General features: G+C 39.9%; 1 long non-coding RNA gene across 3 annotated transcripts in view; it reads right to left on the reverse strand.

Moving 5' to 3' along the window:
* LOC126940779 (uncharacterized) overlaps window positions 1-20,076 on the reverse strand; it is a 67,155-nt gene that overhangs the window by 46,401 nt on the left and 678 nt on the right. For all 3 annotated transcript variants that reach the window (XR_007720907.1, XR_007720905.1, XR_007720906.1), the window contains exon 2: window positions 10,474-10,634. This is a non-coding gene — a long non-coding RNA (uncharacterized LOC126940779). The remainder of the gene's footprint in view (window positions 1-10,473; window positions 10,635-20,076) is intronic.

The following is a 20,076-nucleotide window of genomic DNA, read 5'->3' on the forward strand; positions in this document are numbered from 1 at the left end:
ATCCACCTGCCTTGGCCTCCCAAACTGCTGGGATTATAGGCGTGAGCCACTGCGCTCGGCCCTTTTTTCTTTTTTTTGAGATGGAGACTTGCTCTGTCGCCCAAGCTGGAATGCAGTGGTGTGATAGCTCACTGCAACCTCGGCCTCCCAGGTTCAAGCAATTCTTCTGCCTCAGCTTCCCAAGTAGCTGGAATTACAGGTGCCTGCCACTATGTCTGGCTACTTTTTCTATTTTTAGTAGAGACGGGGTTTCACCATGTTGGTCAGGCTGGTCTCAAACTTCTGACCTTAGGTGATCCGCCCACCTGAAAGTGCTGGGATTACAGGCATGAGCCACCACACCTCGCCAGGACCTTACAATTTTTTAAAAATTATCTTATTTCTTGTTTGAATGGTGAATGATGATGATGGAGAAGAGGGTGCATACTATTGAGGAAGGCATGAAGGAACCTGAGGTTCTTGAACTTGAGAGCTTAATTTTCTCCCAGAACCTTGTCAACTGAATAGCTCCTTTCTCATTCAGTTAGAACAGGGTTTACTTCTCCTTTTGTATAATCATGGTAGTTTCTCATTTTTGTGTCCTGGGTTTCAAGAGCATTGGTTAAAGCTTTCCTACTTTAATAAGAGTAATGCTGATAAAATAGCCCCAAAGTGCAAACAATCAAAATGTCTTTCAATGTGTAAATGGTTAAACTGGCACATCCAAACCATGGAATACTACCAAGCAATGAAAGGAAACCAAACTGCTGATAAACACAACTTAGGTGGATCTCAAGGGCATCATATGAGTTTAAAAAAAAAAAAAAGGAAAAGAAAAGCTGATCTACTCCATGGTTCCACTTATTTAACATTCTCACTATACAAATTAGACATGAAAGACAGATTAGTGGTTGCCAGGTATGGTGAATGAAAGGGGTGGTATAACTGAAAAGGGTAACATAAGGGAGCTGTTAGGTGATGGAATAGTTCTGTCACGAAGGAGTGGTGTGTACTCGGGCAGGAACCTCCACGTGTGACACAATGGCATGGAACTATCCACATATGTTGTACCAAAGTCAGTTTTCTGGTTTTGATATTGTGCTATGGCTAGGTAAAAAGTAACCACAGGGGGGAAACTGGTTGAAGGGCACACAAAACCTCTTTGTTCCGTTTTTGCAGCTTCCTGTAAATCTATAATTATCTCAAAATAAAAAGTCAACAGAAATTTTTTAAAATTTTAAAAGGAAGATTGCTAAGTTTCACAGAGGAAAGCCCCAAACCTTGAAAGGCTGGAGCATTTTTCCAGATGCACCCTAGGAGGGTGGATGCACCCATGAAGGAAGAGCACCCAGAAGAAGGTTGCATGCAGGACTCAGCTCCCACCAGAAATTTACACTGGCTCTACCTTCCTTCTAGAATTGATAGCTACTTCGGCTGTTGAGTACAGAAAAATGCCACCTATTTCATATAATTGTAGATGCTAAAGGAAGCTTGGTGAGCCAAATCCACAAAGTTCCCCTAAAAAGGCTGGAGCATAGTGGAGAAATGCAGATTTGCCCACAGCCATCCACTTAGCTGATGACAGTCTCCAAATCTATAAGCCAAAGTCCTTTCCCCCACACCTTGTGACCCCGGTAACAAAATCCTGAAATTCTGCCAACAGAGGCTAAAGACAAATTCTCTGGTCATTAACATAAAATGCCACCCATTCAAAATTCTAGAATAGGATGTTTTTTTATTAAATGTGGATGAGAGGTACTGCTGAAAAATTTGTAGTGCCTCCTCCATGCTTCTCATAAAAATGAATTAAAACATTTGAGGGAAAATAAAAAATGTCAATGCCAAAATCCACTATCCTACTATCATAACACTCCACTTCCAAGGTCCCAGTGGGCATACTGTTACCTCACTGTTATGTTCTGCTGTCACTCAGAGCACAGCCCTCCCAGGACAAGAGCCAGTGTTTATCTGTTTTAAATAGATTTATTGAGACATAATTTACATGCCATAAAATTAACCCATTTCAATGGTTTTTGTTAGGTTCACAAAGTTGTGTATCCATCACAACAATCTAATTTTAGACCATTTCCATCATCCCCACCATAAACTTTGTGTCCAGTAGCTGTCAGTCCTTACTCCCACCTCACCTCACATTTAGGCAGCCATAGTCTACTTCCTGTCTTTACAGGATATCCCATATAATTACACAGTACGCTTTGTTTTGTGTCTGGCTTCTTTCACTGAGCACGGTTTTGAGGTTCATTCATGTTATAGCACGTCTCAGTATTTCATTTCTTTTTACGGTTAAATAGTATTCTGTTGTACAGATGTGTCACATTTTGTTTGTCCATTCACCAACCGATGGACACGTGAGTTGTTTCCACTTTTTTACTTCTGTGAATATTGCTGCTCTGCACATTCACATAAAAATCTTTGTGTGAACATGTTTTCATTTATATTTGATAGATAGCTATAAGTAGGACAGCTGGGTCACATGGTAACTCTATGTTTAACCTTCTGAGAAACTCCCAAACTATTTTCCAAACTGGCTGCACCATTTTACAGTCTCACCAGCAACATGAGGGTTCTAGTTTCTCCACACCCTTGCTGACACTTGTTATTATGTCTTTTTTGTTACAGCCACTACAGTGAGTGTAAAGTGGTATCCCACTGTGGTGATTTGTATATCCTTGGCAACTAAGAACATTAGGCATCTTTTCATGTGCATAATTGGCCACTTGCATATCTTCTTTTTAGAAATATCTACTCAAGTCCTCTGCCCATTAAAACAATTAAGTTGTTAAGAGTTCTTTACATATTCTGGATGTAAGTCTCTTATTGGATATATGACTTATAAATATTTCTCTCATTCTGTGGGCTTTCACTTTCTTGTGGTTATTGAAATTCAAAAGTCCAATTTATTATTTTTTTTACCAATGTGCTTTTGGTATCATTTATAAGAAATCATTGCCTAACTTAATATCACAGATTTACACACCACGCTTTATTCTAACATTTACAGTTGTTCTCTCTTAAATTTAGGTGTGTGATCCATTTTGAGTTGATTTTTGTGTATGGTATGAGGCTGAAGGCCAATTTCACATTTTTTTTTTGCATATGGATGTCTAACTGTCCCAGCACCATTTTTGAAAAGACTCTCTCCCATTGAATTTTGACATCTTTGTCAAAAATCAATCGACTGTAATGTAAGGGTTAATTTATGGGTTCTCAATTGTATTTCACTGGTCTATAGTTTATCCTTATGCCAATACTACACCGTATTGATTACTATAGGTTTGTGTTACATTTGAAAGTGAGGGTGTCTCTAGGTCCTCAAACTATACTCAAATTTTCAAGATTATTTTGGCTATTCTGTGTTCTTTTCATTTCCTAAGAATTTTAGTTTATCAATTTGTGCCCGGCCAGGTGTGGTGGCTTCATCTATAGTCCCAGCACTTTGGGAGGCTGAGGCAGATGGATCGCTTGAGCTTGGGAGTTCAACACCACCCTGTCCAACACGGCAAAACCCCATCTCTACAAAAAATACAAAAATGAGCCAGGTGTGGTGGCACATGCCTATAGCCCCAGCTACTTGTGGGGACTGAGGTGTGAGGATCACTTAAGCCTTGGAGGCAGAGATTGCAGTGAGCCAAGACTGGGGCACTGCACTCCAGCCTGGGTAACAAAGCAAGGCACTGTCTCATTAAAAAAAAAATTATGTCCTCCAAAGTCAGCAGAGATTTTGATAGGATTTGCATTAAATATGCAAACCAATTTGGGGGATTTTTTGCCATCTTAACAACATTAAGTCTTTCACTCTACAAATATACGATGTTCTTTCATTTATTTAGGTCTTCTTTAATTTCTTTCAGCTATGTTTCATAATTTTAAGTGTAGAAGCATTGCACTTTTGCTGAATTTGTTCCTAAGTATTGCATACTTTTTTGATGCTACTGTGAATGGAATGTTTTTCTTAATGTTAGGGTTTTTTCGGTTTTTTTTTTTTGAGATAGAATCTTGCTCTGCCACCCAGGTTGGAGTGCAGTAGTGTGAGCTCGGTTCACTGCAACCTCTGCCTCCCAGGTTAAGTAATTCTCCTGCCTCAGCCTTCCGAGCAGCTGGGATTACAGGTGCATGCCACCATGCCCGGCTAACTTTTTTTTTTTTGTATTTTTAGTTGAGATGGGGTTTCACCAAGTTGGCCAGGCTGGACTTGAATTCCTGACCTCACGATCTGCCTGCTTTGACCTCCCAAAGTGCTGAGATTACAGGCGTGAGCAACTGTGCCTGACCAAGTATCTAAGTATTAAATGCTGATATACAGAAATACATTTGATTTTAATATATTGATTCTGTATCCTGTGACTTGGATGAACTTATTAGTTCTTGTAGTTTTATAGTGAACTGTGCATAATTTTCCTTCTTTCTTTTTTTGCTGAAATGGAGTCTCGCTCTGTTGCTCAGGCTGGAGTGCAGTGGCGTGATCTCAGTTCACTGCAAGCTCTTCCTCCTGGGTTCACGCCATTCTCCTGCCTCAGCCTCCCGAGTAGCTGGTACTACAGGCATCCACCACCACGCCCTGCTAATTTTTTTTTTTTTTTTTTTTTTTTGTATTTTTAGTAGAGACTGGGTTTCACCGTGTTAGCCAGGATGGTCTCGATCTCCTGACCTCGTGATCCGCCCGCCTCAGCTTCCCAAAGTGCTGGGATTATAGGCATGAGCCACTACACCCAGCCAAACTGTGCATAATTTTCTACATACAAAGTCATGTCATCTGGAAATGACGAGTTTTGTAACTGCCTCCACCCAATGGGTTATTCCTGGCCGCTGCACTATAAAGACCACAGCAGTGCAGTAAAGAAAGAGTTTGACACAAGGCCAAGTCATACCTTGTGGGAGAAAGAGTTATTACTCAATTCAATCTCCCCCAGAATTTGGAGATTGGAGTCTTTAAGGATAATTTGGTGGGTGGGGTTAGAACGTAGGAAGTGTTGATTGGGTCGAAGACGAAATCCAGGGAGTCAGAGCTGTCTTCTTGTGCTGTGGGGACCACAAGACCAGGCAAGCTAGTTTACCGATCTGGGTGATGCACTGGAATGCAGGGTCTGCAAAATCTCAAGTACTGATCTCAGGTTTTACAACAGTGACTGCTAAATCATAACTTCTAACTTGTGGCTAATTTGTTAGTCCTGCAAAGGCAGTCTAATCTCCAGATAAGAAGGGGGTTTGCTCTGGGAAAGGGCTGTTATTGTTTGTTTCAAAGTTAAACTATAAACTAAGTTCCTCCTAAAGTTAGTTTGGCCTACATCCAGGAATAAGCAAGGACACTCTTGCAGGTTAGAAGCAAGATGGAGTCGGTTAGGTCAGATCTCTTTCACTGTAATAATTTTCTCAGTTATAATTGTTGCAAAGGTGGTTTCCGTTTTACTTCCTACTTTTCTAGATGCCTTTTTCTTGCCTAAACCACCTGGATAGAACCTCCAGGATAATGTCGAACAGATGTGGTAAACGTAAATCTCTTATTTCCGATTTTAAGAGACAATCATTTAGTCTTTCACTATTATGATGTTAGGTATAAAATTTTTGTAGATGCTCTTTATCATGTTGAAGAAATTCTTTTCTATTCCTAGTTTGTTGAGGTTTTAAAAAAATCAATAGGTACTGGATTTTTTTCAAAAGCTTTTTTGCATCTATTCTAATGAGCATGTTTTCTGTCTTTCATTAACAAAGTGTATTACAGTAATTGATTTTCAGATATTAAATCAGGCTTGCATTCTCAGGATAAGTCTTATCTAGTCAAACTGTATAATCCTTTTTATACGTTGCTGGATTTGGTTTGCTAGTATTTTCTTAAGGGTTTCTTGGCATCTTAATGTATGGGGAATATTGGTCTGTAGTTTTTTTATAATGTCTTTGTCTAGTTTCGGCATCAGGTAATACTGCCTCAGAGAATCAAGTGGGAAGCTTTCTTTCCTCCTCTATATTCTGGAAGAGTTTGTGAAAGATTTGTAAGCAATTTTTGTTAAATGTTAGGTAGAATACTCCAGTGAAATTTTCTGGGCATAGGCTTTTCTTTTAGGGAAGATTTTACATTGTTGATTTAATCCCTTGTTTTAGATTTACTTAGATTTCTATTTCTTCTTTTTGAGACAGGGTCACTCTGTTGCTCAGACTGGAGTGCAGTGGTGTGATCACTGTAGCCTCGACCTCCTGGGCTGAAGCAATCCTCCCACCTCAGCCTTCCAAGTAGCTGGGACAACTAGCTAGCCATCACACCTGGCTAATTTTTGTACTTTTTTCTGTAGAGACAGGTTTTCACCGTGTTGCCCAGGCTGGTCTTGAACTCCTGAGCTCAAGTGATCCACTTGCCTCAGCCTCCCCAAATGCTGAGATTACAAATGTAAACCACTGTGTCCAGCCTCTATTTCTTCTTGTGTCCGTTTCATTCCATGTCTTTCTTGGAATTTGCTCATTTCACATAAGTTAACTAATTTGTTGGCATGCAGTTATTCATAGTATTCCTTTATAATATTTGTAACTTCTGTAAGATTGATAGTGATGTTCATGCTTTCATTCCTGATTTTAATAATTTGAGTCTTCACTGTTTTTTCTTGGTGTCATTAAGGTTTGTCAATTTCTTGATCTTTTCAAAAAACTAACTTTTGGGTTTATTGATTTCTTCTATTTTATTTCCTTTCTATTCATTATTTCCTTCTTTATGATTGCCTTGGGTTTGTTGTTCTTTTTCTACTTTCCAAAAGTACAAAGCCAAGTTACTGATTTGAGATTTTCTTTTCTAATATAGGAGCTTACAGCTATTCCCCATACATTGCTTCCACTGTATCCCAGAAATTTCGATACTTTTTTTCTTTTCTTTCTTTTTTGAGACAGAGTCTCACTCTGTTGCCCAGGCTGGAGTGCAGTGGCATGACCATGGCTCCCTGCAATCTTGCCCTTTCAGGCTCAAGTGAACCGCCCACCTCAGCCTCCCAAGTAGCTAGGATAATGGGCATGTGCTACCACACTTGACTAATTTTTTTTTTTTAGACGGGGTCTCACTACGTTGCTAGGTTGGCCTTGAACTCTTGGGCTCAGTGGTCCTCCTGCCTCAGCTTCCCAAAGTGGTGGGATTACAGGTGTGAGCCACCACACCAGGCTCTTGTATTTAATTTTCATTCATCTCAAATAATTTTCTAATTTCTATTATTTCTTCTTTTTTAATCCATTGGTAACACAGTGTGTCATTTAATTCTCACATAATTGTATTTTCCATAATATTTCTTATGTTTGTATTGTGGCCTGAGAAAATACTTTGTATGGTTTTAATTCTTTTGAATTTTTTGAGACTCGTTTTATGGCCAAGTATATGGTCTATCCTGGAGAATATACCATATGCACTTAAGATGTCTAGTCTGCTATTGTTGTTAAAATGTTCTACAGGCATTACTTGGGCCAGTTATTTGATAATATTGTTCAAGTGTTCTACATTCACGCTAATTTTTTGTCTGGGTTTTATCTATTATAGAGAGTGGAGTGGCCCACACAGTGGCTCACGCCTATAATCCTAGCACTTTGGGAGGCCGAGGCAAACAGATCACCTGAGGTCAGGAGTTCGAGATCAGCCTAGCCAACATGGTGAAACCCCTTCTCTATTCAAAATACAAAAATTATCTGAGCATGGTGGCACCCATCTGTAATCCCAGCTACTCTGGAGGCTGAGGCAGTAGACTCGCTTGAACCTGGGAGGCAGAAGTTGCAGCAAGCTGAGATCATGCCACTGAGCTCCAGCCTGGGTGACAGAGTCAGATCTGACTCAAAAAAAAAAAAAAAAAAGAGAGCGGAGTATTGAAGTTTTCATTTATTATTGTTGAATTTTCTGTTTCTCCCTTCAACTACCTTCTCTTCATTCTTAACAGCTACTCCAGAGTGATCTTTTACAAAAATAAGGATTGCATCACTCCTCTTCAAAACCCTCTACTGCCTTCGTATCTCATTCAGAATAAAAACCAAAGTACCTGCAATACCGAAACGTCTCACAAAATGTGCTTACCTCTCCCTGCATTCCACACTACCCTCCCTCTCCTGTTACCCAACCATTAACCTCCCTGCCCCCTTGCTTAAATGTATTGAATGCTTTGTCCACAGGATCTTCGTGTTTCTTCTCTGTTTGTAATGCTCTTCTCTCGGATGCCTGCATGGCTCCCTTCCTCACTTTCTTCAGATCTTTGTTCAAACGTCCTTCTCAGTGAGGTCTTCTCTGCTCACTCTATGTTCAATTGTAATGTCTGCTCATTTCCCCTTTCTTCATTTTTTTCTCCATAACACTTTTCTCCATCTGTCATAATGTATATATTGTAATCATGTCAATAATTTATTATTAACTGTCTTTTCTCACTAGAATGTAAACTTCAAGTGCATAGGGATGCCTGTTTTATTCTCATGTATCTTCAGCACACTGCCTGTCACATAGGTGACCAATAAATGTATGCTTCATGAACAAATGAATGCCCTGAGCACTGTTTGAGGAAACCAGTCAGCTGACAAGTAGACTAAGTCAGATTCATTGGTTAATCTCAAATGAACCCTAAACACTAATTCCTTCTGTAAGACTCTGCAACTGTGAACAATCATTCTCTTAAAATTCTGTCATTGCTATTAAAATTAACTGTAGTAATGCTGATTTGGTTGAGCCAGCTCATTGCTCCCTTCCATTTTCATCTTTTCCCTCTCTCTTTCCAAATACTTATTGAGCATTTGCTATGTGCTAAGCACTGGATACAAAGTGGTAAACCTCTAGTGACAAAGCCCATGCACCTATGAACTATGCAGTATAACTATCTGAAATTCACCATGCCAAAGTTAATCAGACCACTGCCCCTAGTCGTTCCTTGTGCAGTTTACTTTCCAGTTTCAATAATCTTCTCCCAGATAGACCAAAATTAAATAGAATTCTAGCAAACAATTTACATTGAACCTTGCCAAATTCATGCACATAAGTCAGCTTTCAAACACAGTCAGCCCTCCATATCCATGGGTTCCACACCTGTGGGTTCAAACAAACGCTTATGGAAAACATTTGGAAAAAAAACTTAGGCCTGGCATGGTGGCTCAGGCCTGGTGCGGTGGCTCACACCTGTAATCCCAGCACTTTGGGAGGCCAAGGGGGTGCACCTGAGGTCAGGAGTTTGAGACCAGCCTGGGCAACATGGTGAAACTCCATCTCTATTAAAAATACAAAAATTAGCCAGGCACGGTGGTACATGCCTGTAATCCCAGCTACTTGGGAGGCTGAGGCAGGAGATATCACTTGAGCCTGGGAGGCAGATGTTGCAGTGAGCTGAGACTGCGTTGCACCATTGCACTCTAGCCTGGGCGCAATATAATTTAAAAAAATAGAAATAATATGGTATAATTATTTATATAACATTACATTGTATTAGGTATCACATCAATAAATAATGTAGAGATGATTTAAACTGTTAGGAGGATGTGTGTAGGTTATATGCAAATACTATGCCATTTTGTATCAGGGACATGAGCATTCATGAATTTTGGTATCTGAGTGGTTCTGGAAGCATTTCCCCCAGATATAGAGAGAGGACTGTACTACAGAAGCGAAAATTTAAGCATCACAGGTATTTTAAAAACAGTTTGAAGAAAATAATTGGTAGCAAAATTGCATCTATAGATTTTGAAGTCTAAGTACAAATTAATAGCATTAAACTAGTGTCTGATAAATGTTCTTCACATTACATTTTACGCTTCCGTTACAAATCCCAGTACTAAAACTTTTAAAGGCATTTCATATCAACTATTGTGCAGAAATATTTTTATGGCATTGTGGTTCATTATAGTGGTTAAAGTTATTGTCAGTTTTCAAAAAATAAGATCTATTTCAAATATTCCTGGCATATATGAAACTTTAGCCAGAGTAATTTTTCTAATTCCTAAAAGGGTTTTTGTCTTTTGTCAGCAAGTACTGTAGTCAAAATATTTCAACCACAGATTCTTCTTATTCCATCAGAGTACAGCCAAGTATCTGAATGATACCTCAGAGGTCCAGAAAGGACACGATAGCAGTCAGCAGAAATATTTTAATCTACTCATCAGACATAAGTCTAATTGCTCCCCTATTTCATTTGGCAACCAGAAAGACTGTTTTGAGAAAAAACTTTGTGGGTTTCTTTTTAAACAAGCATAACCAAGTGCTAGTTCCCTACCTGACTTTCCCGTAAAATTTTACGGGTTGATCTGTAAGCAGTTTCACTAGAAATCTAAGGACATGACAGAATATCAGTGAAGCAAAATCAGCATAATCACAGGACAAATTAAAGTAAAAATCCAAGACTCAGTTCGAGGCAATTCAGCAAAGTTGTACTATGACCTGCCCAGAAACAAAGCAAAATGAAAATAATCCCATGAGTCCGTGTTCCTGGAAAACTTAGCAGAAGCAAGATCACCATGAGAATGTGCATATTTTGGTCTGGGACTCACCCAAATAGTATAATAATCAAAGTTTGCTTAAAAAGGAGATTACTTCAGGAACTTCCGGTGACAACCCTGGTTTTCTTCTGGGAGAGTCAAAGCAGAACCAGCAGCAGAAACAGTGGAATGGAGCAGTGCACATAAGCCTTTTGGTCTTGGGAAATCTCTACCTGTCAAAAAATTACTGAGGATCAGTAACAGCTTTTGCTTGTGTGATTTTTATCTATCAATATTTACCATATATCAGAAGTTAAAATGAAAAATTTTTATACTCATTAATTTATATAAAATAATTTTTAAAACTCTACATGTTAACATAAATAACATTTTATAATAATATTTTCCAGAAAAAATATGTGAGAAGTGTGGCCTTGTTTTTAATGTTTAGTGTTTTCAATGTCTTTACTTAATGTCTAGCTTAATCAAAGATAACGAGATATTCGTATCTGCTTTTGCACCGAATCTATCGCCATATGCTGTTTGGCTGAAGCACAGGAATATGAAGAAAATGCAGCCTCACACAGATGTTATAAAAAGGAGAAGAATTTGAATAACCTTTCCAGATAACTGCATCTGTCCTTATTTGATCCTATTCCAGTGCTCAAGTGCCAGATTTTTTTTTTTTTTTTTTTAAGATGGTGTTTTGCTCTTGTTGCCCAGGCTGAAGTGCAGCGACATCATCTCAGCTCACTGCAACCACCACCTCCCAGGTTCAAGCAATTCTCCTGCCTCAGCCTCCCGAGTAGCTGGGATTACAGGCATGTGCCACCACACCTGGCTAATTTTGTATTTTTAGTAGAGACGGGGTTTCTCCATGTTGGTCAGGCTGGTCTCGAACTCCTGACCTCAGGTGATCCGCCCGCCTCGGCCTCCCAAAGTGCTGGGATTACAGGCATGAACCACCATGCCCGGCCTTAGATTAGTTGTAATGTGAAATCTGAAACCCTAGCAATGAAGTTTTCCTACTCTGTTACATTAAAACCTATTGATCTATCTTACACGTCAAATGGATGTTTTCTCATTTATTATTTTGTAATATTATGTATTGGTCATTTGGAAAATATGGTTCACTCAGTTATGCAGATCTTCCAAATACACATTTTTTATACAATGTAAAAGAAAACATATTTGTTAATATCGTCACTGATCTCATCAGAAAAGTATCTAAGTTTTGGGGAGCCCTAAAGCTCACAGTTGTGAATACAAGTTTTCCAAAATACCAATTTTCACTTAAAAGCTCAAATTATCATTGGCAACATACATTATGAGTTATTTGCATTGAAGTGGCAATCTGGTTAAGTTCATTTTTCAAAAATATCTGCCAAATATCCAAGTCTGAAGCACCACAGTTTGTCAATCTATCATGTAAAAAGTGTTCAATGGAATAAAGTGGTGGTGAAGTTCAGCTGTCAAGTCAAACAACAGCCAAATATTTTTCCTCCAGCCAACCATCATACTGATTAGAAAGCACAATGTTACAGTGCTGTATGCATACTTCTTGCTTTGTCACATAAAATACATTAACAAGATATGGATGCTGGGCTCTATGACTCTTGCCTGTACTTCCAGCTACTAGAGACGCTGAGACGGGAGGGTCACATGAGCCTAAGAGTTTGAGGTCAGCCTGGTCAGCATAGTGAGACCCTGGCTCTAAAAAGGAAAAAAAAAAAAATGACTCAAGGGTAAAAAATTAAAAGTAAATCATGCCTTAGCATTATTAGGAAAACAGTTTTGACTCACAGATCCCTTGCAAGTCTGAGACACTCAGGACTGCACAGACCAGATTTCTGAGTATGACTGGGCTAGGAGGAGAGAAGTCCAGTGAAGCTGTTTCCACATTCCAAATTGTGCTTTATTCTTGAAATATAACTGAGCCGCTATAAACCAGTCTGCAATGACTTCCCCAACTGCTTCATCACTTCAACACATTCCCCATCTGAATACTTCTAGTATTTGATTCGGTTCTGCCTCATGTTGTACTGGCCTTAGAGTCTAGAGCAGCTGAAGGTATTTTTGAAGTCTGGAACAAAAATCAGGATTGAGACAGAAAAATCTGGCTACAGAAAATGAGGACGTGTGCTAGGGGGTTAGGATTCAATTTTAATGTCCAATTACATGGTTACAAACCTGTTTATGCCTTGCGCTTTTCAGATAAAGAATCAGATTTTGGAAGGAAGGACACAATCTTTGCCTTGCTCAATTAAAAAAACAGATTTTTCGACTTTAGGATAAGTGGTAAAAAATAAAAATAAAATAAAAAATAGATTTTTGTCTTGTTCACTCTGCTATTTGATGGGGCCGGGAGCAGTGGCACACACCTGTAATCCCAGCACTTTGGGAGGCTGAGGCAGGTGGATCACCTGAGGTCAGGGGTTCGAGACCAGCCTGGCCAATGTGGCAAAACTCTGTCTCTACTAAAAATACAAAAACTAACTGGGAATGGTGGTGGATGCTACCAGCTACTCAGGAGGCCAAGGCAGAAGAATCACTTGAACCCAGGAGGCACAGGTTGCAGTGAGCCGAGATGGCGCCACTGCACTCTAGCCTGGGTGACAGAGCGAGACTCTGTTTCAAAAAAAAAAAAAAGTTTGATGGAAGAAAGATTATTTTACACAATTATCCTTCATGATATATTTTTCAATTATTCATAGTATTTCTAACCCTCATTACTTTAGCTGTCATTGCAGTGACATTTTTCTGGAGACAAGAATTCTCATTATATACTTTCTACATTAGAAACTCCTAATCAGTTCTTACTTGAAATTGTTCTCCTGTCAATCTACCAGAACAAAGGACAAATCATAAGTAATTGGTGAGATACTCAAAAGAGGTGACCAACTGGGCCTCTCACATAAAGGACAGAACGTATTTTTCTCCTAGCTTGGAAAATTTGTCCTCCTGGAATTAATCAGCCAATGTCTTCTGAAAACCAAAATAAAACAAAACATCTACTTTGTTAAAATCCCTTCACAAGACACAAAAATAGAAATACATAGATGTAAATTCAGCTTAATGACCGGAAGTTGTGTTTTGTCTAGTATCTTACTCAAGCTTACTACAAAATTATAAATTTCCTTTATCTTAATAAGCCACATCCCTGTTCATTTGTTGCTCTTTTCTAAGACCATTGGACAACTTTCGCTACTCCAAGATCCTAAAGTTGTTATCCATCTCTATGCCTTTACGTAAGCTGTTCCCTCTGCTTTAAATGTCCTTACTATTCGTTCTCTGATTAAGTGCTACTCTTATCAAGCCAAACCTCTGTAAAGCTCCCGTTTTTGTTCAGGGGTTCTTCTCTCTTCCCATCCCCTTCCTCCAATCTAGATGCAGTAACTTCCTCCACGGAACTCCCATGCCACTCATTTTCAGTGTCCTCTACTGAACCACTTACAATATTGTAATGAACTCGCTTTTTTCTTCTACCAGACTCTTTGTGGGTTCCTTGAGGGCAAGGATCATGTTTTATTCATTTTTATAGTCTCATCACTTAGTACAGTATCTGATTTTTTTTTTTTTTTTTTTTTTTTTTTTTTTTTTTTTTTTTTTTTATTTTTGAGACGGAGTCTCGCTCTGTCTCCCAGGCTGGAGTGCAGTGGCCGGATCTCAGCTCACTGCAAGCTCCGCCTCCCGGGTTCCCGCCATTCTCCTGCCTCAGCCTCCCGAGTAGCTGGGACTACAGGCGCCCGCCACCTCGCCCGGCTAGTTTTTTGTATTTTTTTTTAGTAGAGACGGGGTTTCACCGTGTTCGCCAGGATGGTCTCGATCTCCCGACCTCGTGATCCGCCCGTCTCGGCCTCCCAAAGTGCTGGGATTACAGGCTTGAGCCACCGCGCCCGGCCATTTGCTATTTCCTATTTTCTACATGTAATTTCCTTCATATTTCTTTTAAAGTTTCAATTATTTTCTTATTCTCTTTACACTAAAGGTCTCAAACTAGACACACATTGACCATTAGTGACTCTGGAACTCACTTTGTTTTTCAGATCTGTACGCTGGAGCTAATGACACAAACCTATTTTAAAAGCCTATAGTAAAAACAAATGCCTTATCCTCTTGAGAGAAAAGTGCTCATAAAATTGGGGTTTACTTCGGAAAACCATTTTGCAATATTTTATGAAGTTAGACATACACCTACTGGTATGGTTTGGTTCTGTGTCCCCCACCCAAATCTCATCTTGAATTGTACTCCCGTAATTCCCACATGTTGAGGGAGGGACCTGGTGGGAGATAATTGGAATCATGGGGGCAGTTTACTCCATACTGTTCTCATGGTCGTGAATAAGCCACATGAGAGCTGATGGTTTTATCAGGGGTTTCCGCTTTTGCATCTTTCTCATTCTCTCTCTTGCCTGCTGAGATGTAAGACGTGCCTTTACCTCCCACCACGAATGTGGGGCCTCCCCAGCCACGTGGAACTATGAGTCAAATTCAACCTCTTTCTTTTGTAAATTACTGGGTCTCAGGTATGTCTTTATCAGCAGCATGAAAACGGACTAATACACCTACCTTATGATCAAGGAATGGAACTCCTAAGCTGGGCTCAGTAGAGCACATCCATTGTCCCAGCTACTCTGGAGGCTGAGATAGGGGATTGTCTGCGCTCAGGAGTTTCAGGCTGTGATCTCAAACTACGATCACACCACTGAACTCTAGCATGGGCAACATAGCGAGACCCACAAAAATTATATACAACTCAAACCGCTATCAAGAGGAGAACAGAAAAATAAATTGTGATATATTCATACAGTGGAATATTTTTGCAATAAAAAGAATTGAACCACTAGTATGCGCAGTATGATTGATTCTCAACAACATTCAGCTAAGGAAAAAGAGCCACAGGAAAAAAGAGTACATACTGTATGGTACCATTCATATGAAATCCAAGATTAGGCAAAACTAACTTATGGTTATAGAAATCAGAATATTGGCCAGGCATTCTGGTTCATGCCTGTAACCCCAGCACTTTGGGAGGTCAAGGTGGGAGGATCATTAGAGGCCAGGAGTTCAAGACCTGCCTATATAACATAACAAAGATTCCATCTCAATCAATCAATGAATCAATCAAAAATCAAATATTGTTTTTAGTCAGGGAGGGGGCTTACTGGAAGGGATGTCTACCCTATGTGTATCGGAGGAGGGAGAGTGCAATTCTGGTTCCTTTGGTTTTGATGGGGGTAGGGAGTGGCTTCCTAAGAACACGCGCATGGGACAGGAGCTAAAGCCCCCAAGTAAATATAGGTCTAGCAGGAAGAAGGAATGAGTTTGAGTAGCTAAAAAACAATGTCCCAATGTCCACTCCATAACCCAACTCCTCATTCAGTATTGGAATGCCTTCAACATCCAATTCAGCTAAAACAATATATGAGTTAAACTAATTATTAGGTATCCTGCATCTAAATAACTCATCCCTAGGGGCTCCAGATTAAAATGATGGATTAAATACTCTCATCTAATTTTGTTACCTCCTAGAATCCCATCGTGTGTGCACGCGCGTGTGTGTGTGTGTGTGTGTGTCTAAAGACCTAAACCATATGCATGCGGAGGATAAAAAAATACAGCAACGTTTTGAAAGCTGAAAAACAGATGCACAAATGCCAGTTGACGTAGGTGACTTGAGAAAGCTCAATCCCAAAACAGCAATGGAAAAACCTGAAAAGCAACCTTTTGTACACTGTAGAATCTTCTAAATGCATAGGAGTAGGTACCACCAGTTACCTCCTAGGAGTTTCGTAAGAATTAAGTAAGATAATATTTTTAAGTGCTTACTGGCACATAGAATGAGCCCTCAGGAAATATTAGCTATCACTAATATCACCATCATGCCTCTGGTTAAAATGAGTCAGATTCTCAACTGTCTATAGAAAAAGAGTAAGCATTCTTTTTTCTTTCTTTTTTTTGTAATGGGCACGGAGGATATTTACTTAAGATGGTGGTTTTCAAACTTTTAAAAAAGTAGCAGACTGCTTGTTTTGTAAATGAAATCTTACATGAACCTTACTACAGGAAGCAGATAAATGTGCACTCCTCAGGGAGCAGCAAGGGGGAGGGGCCTGGGCTCTACCCTCTCACTCTCTGCCTTGTCCTTTAAAGGAGACTGACATCCCTGAGGAACACAACTGGTTTAGAGGGAAAGGGAAAAGAGGTTAACATTTAGACAAATAAACGAACGAATAAAATAAATGAATAGGGAAAAACGGAAAGCCTTTCCTTAATGTGGAGGTAGAAACGGAGCTGGAAAATGACCGCTTTGTAACCATAACAGTAAAGATTGCGAGAAGCATTGATGAATACTCAATCCAGGAGGGAAAGTTTGTTTAGAAGCAGGATATTTGCATGATCTTCATGCAAACAGATGGCACATAAGGGAGAAAACACTGCTTATACCAGGGCAAATATTACTGACCTGCAGACTCGAAAAACGTGAATGTCACGTAAGGCAAGAAAAGGCCAAAGTGTTTCAGATTAAAAGCTAAGAGAGACACAGTGACTATTAATAAACACAACATATGATTTCTGACCGGATCATGTAAAGAAAAAAATGCCATAAAGGACATTATTGGGACAACTGACATTTGAAATATGGATTGTAAATGTGATACTGGCCAGGCACCTGTAATCCCAACACTTTAGGAGGCTGAGGCAGGCAGATAACTTGAGCTCAGGAGTTCAAGACCAGCCTGGGCCAGATGGTGAAACCCCGTCGCTACAAAATATTTAAAAATTAGCTGGATGTGGTAGCACCTGTGGTCCTAGTTACTTGGGAGGCTGAGGTGGGAAGATGGCTTAAGTGTAGGAGGTGGAGACTGTAGTGAGCTAGGATCATGCCACTGCACCCCAGCCTGGGCCATAAAGCAAGACCCTGTCCAAAAAAACACAAAAAAATTGATACAAGCATTGTATCAGTGTTTAGTTTCCTGAATTTGATAAATGTACTGTGGTTATATAAGATAATGTCCTTATTCTTAGGAGACACAAATGAGTACATTACATGGCCTGAAGAGGAAAAGATATATGTGACCTACTCTCAAACAGTTCAGAAAAAAACATATACAGCATGTTTACACAGATGGAGAAAACAGTGAAAGAAAGGTAGGAGAAAGGAAGTTTTGATAATCAAAGAAATGATGTGAAATAATCTTTAAATAGAGTAATGTGAAACAAAATAGAAAACGTTAAGAAGCCAGGTTTGCTTATTTCTGCTTCGAACCCCTGACTGGGATGAAAGGCAGCTCCTCAGGAAGAATCTTTTTTTTTTTTTTTTTTTTTTTTGAGACAGAGTCTCGCTCTGTCGCCCAGGCTGGAGTGCAGTGGCGCGAACTCAGCTCACCGCAAGCTCCGCCTCCTGGGTTTACGCCATTCTCCTGCCTCAGCCTCCCGAGTAGCTGGGACTACAGGCGTCAGCCACCTCGCCCGGCTCGTTTTAAATTTTTAGTAGAGACGGGGTTTCACCGTGTTAGCCAGGGTGGTCTCGATCTTCTGACCTTGTGATCCACCCGTCTCAGCCTCCCAAAGTGCTGGGATTACAGGCTTGAGCCACCGCGCCCGGCAGGAAGAATCTTAAAACAGGATAGAGCACACGGGCCCCCACGTCACTTGCCTGAGTTACAATGTTCCTGAAACAGTAAATCAACTCGACCTTGCCTTTTCCTACATGAAGATGTCTGACAGGGTTTGTGATTATGCTTCTACAATCTATAACCAATTTACTTTAGTAATCTATAAACTGATGTACTCTTACACCCAAACTTTAATGAGATTTCACACATACAGAACCCCCACAACCTACATAGAAGCAATAGGCTGAAACACCACTTTGGAGCCCTGTGAAAGAACCACCCTCAGGGTATAAACCTTGGTCTACAGTCCTCAGCAAGACTTCTGAATAAAACTAACTGTAATCACGTAAAAGTTTAACTTTTTTTTTTTTTTTTTTGACAGCAGGTAAGCAAATTAACTGGGGAACTGCAGTGGGGATGCTAAACAGCAGAATACCCATTTGTTAAGGGTTGATCATGAATTTATGGGAGGGGCTACAAACACAAATGCCAACAGGGGCCAGGCAGTAAACGACTGAAGCAGACTGAGTGACGAAGGAACTCAAAAATGCATGTCCCATCTAAAGGGGCAACCACTGGAGTGCTGCCACCAAGCCTAGCAGCTCTGTGCCGCCAGATCTCCTGATTTTCCAAGGGAAGCCAGAAATCTTTATTTTTTTTTTGATATGTTAATTTTTAAAACACTCCATGGGCTCAAAAAAACATTTCTAAGTGCAAGAAAATATAGTGCTTGGATGACTAGTTTCTGATTTGTCATCACACCAGACGACCTGTTTACAAGATTTTCTTCAACGGTGCTCAGCTGTGGAGGTACTGTCATGGTTGCATTTATCCAAGGTTCTACATGTGCTAAGAAAGTGATGGGGGCCAGGCGCGATGGCTCACGCCTGTAATCCCAGCACTTTGGGAGGTGGAGGCGGGTGGATCACCTGAGGTCAGGAGTTGACAACCAGCCTGGCCAACATGGTGAAATCCCGTCGCTACTAAAAATAAAAAAATCAGCCGGGTGTGGTGGCGCATGCCTACAATCCCAGCTATTCCTCCTGAGGCTGAGGCAGGAGAATCGCTTGAATCTGCCAGGCACAGGTTGTGGTGAGCTGAGATTGCGCCACTGCACTCCTGCCTGGGCAACGAGAATGAAAGTCCCTCTCAAAGAAAGAAAGAAAGTAATGGGAAAGGAAAAGTGACCTGAGGTAGTGAGTTCTAAGAGAGTGATTGTAATGACGAGCTACAGAAAATTCAGTTGAATAAAGACAATCTAGAAGCCAAGGGCTAATGGTTACAGTGAACGTCAGGAGGAGTCAATGTATTGAACGAATCGATACCAAATCCTATTCCTCCTCAAGTTCTTCAGCAAATGATGTTAAGTGCTGATGATGGTGGTCACGGAATGTACACTTTTTAAAAATAGCGATAATGCAGTTCTTAGAAATTACAACTTTCAGGTGCATCAGGAGAGTGAGTCAAAGAAATGCCAACTTCAAAAGCGATTGGACGATATTATTTATATTCAGTCTGATAAGGGATTTTGTTACTTAGATGACTTTTTAAAAATGCATCCTGAAAATACATATAATCATGATAAAAAACATCGGACAAATTCCATGATTAGGACATCCTACAAAATACATGACCAGTACTCCTCAAAACTCTCAAGGTCACCAAAAGTAAGGAAAGTTTGAGAAACTGCCACAGCCACAAGAGGCATATAAGGAGACATGATAACTAAAAGTAATGTGGTATTCTGGATGGAATCCTGGAACAGAAAAAGGGTATTGGGTAAAACAAAAGGAAATCTGAATAAAATGTAAACCTTAGTTAATAGTGTAAAATATTGGTTCCTTAATTGCAACAAATGTACCATATTAGCATGAAATGTTAATAATACGGGAAACTGGATGCTTTGTATATGGGATTATCGCAACTTAAAAAAAAACTAAAACAGCCTTAAAAATAAACTACATTAACAAAATAATACCTATTTTTAAAGGTGTAGTGAATAAAAACAATGGCCACCCCTATATTTAACATATGGTTTAATAATGGCCAATACAGT

The sequence above is a fragment of the Macaca thibetana genome, chromosome 17, assembly GCF_024542745.1.
Source record: "Macaca thibetana thibetana isolate TM-01 chromosome 17, ASM2454274v1, whole genome shotgun sequence".
Taxonomy (NCBI): domain Eukaryota; kingdom Metazoa; phylum Chordata; class Mammalia; order Primates; family Cercopithecidae; genus Macaca; species Macaca thibetana.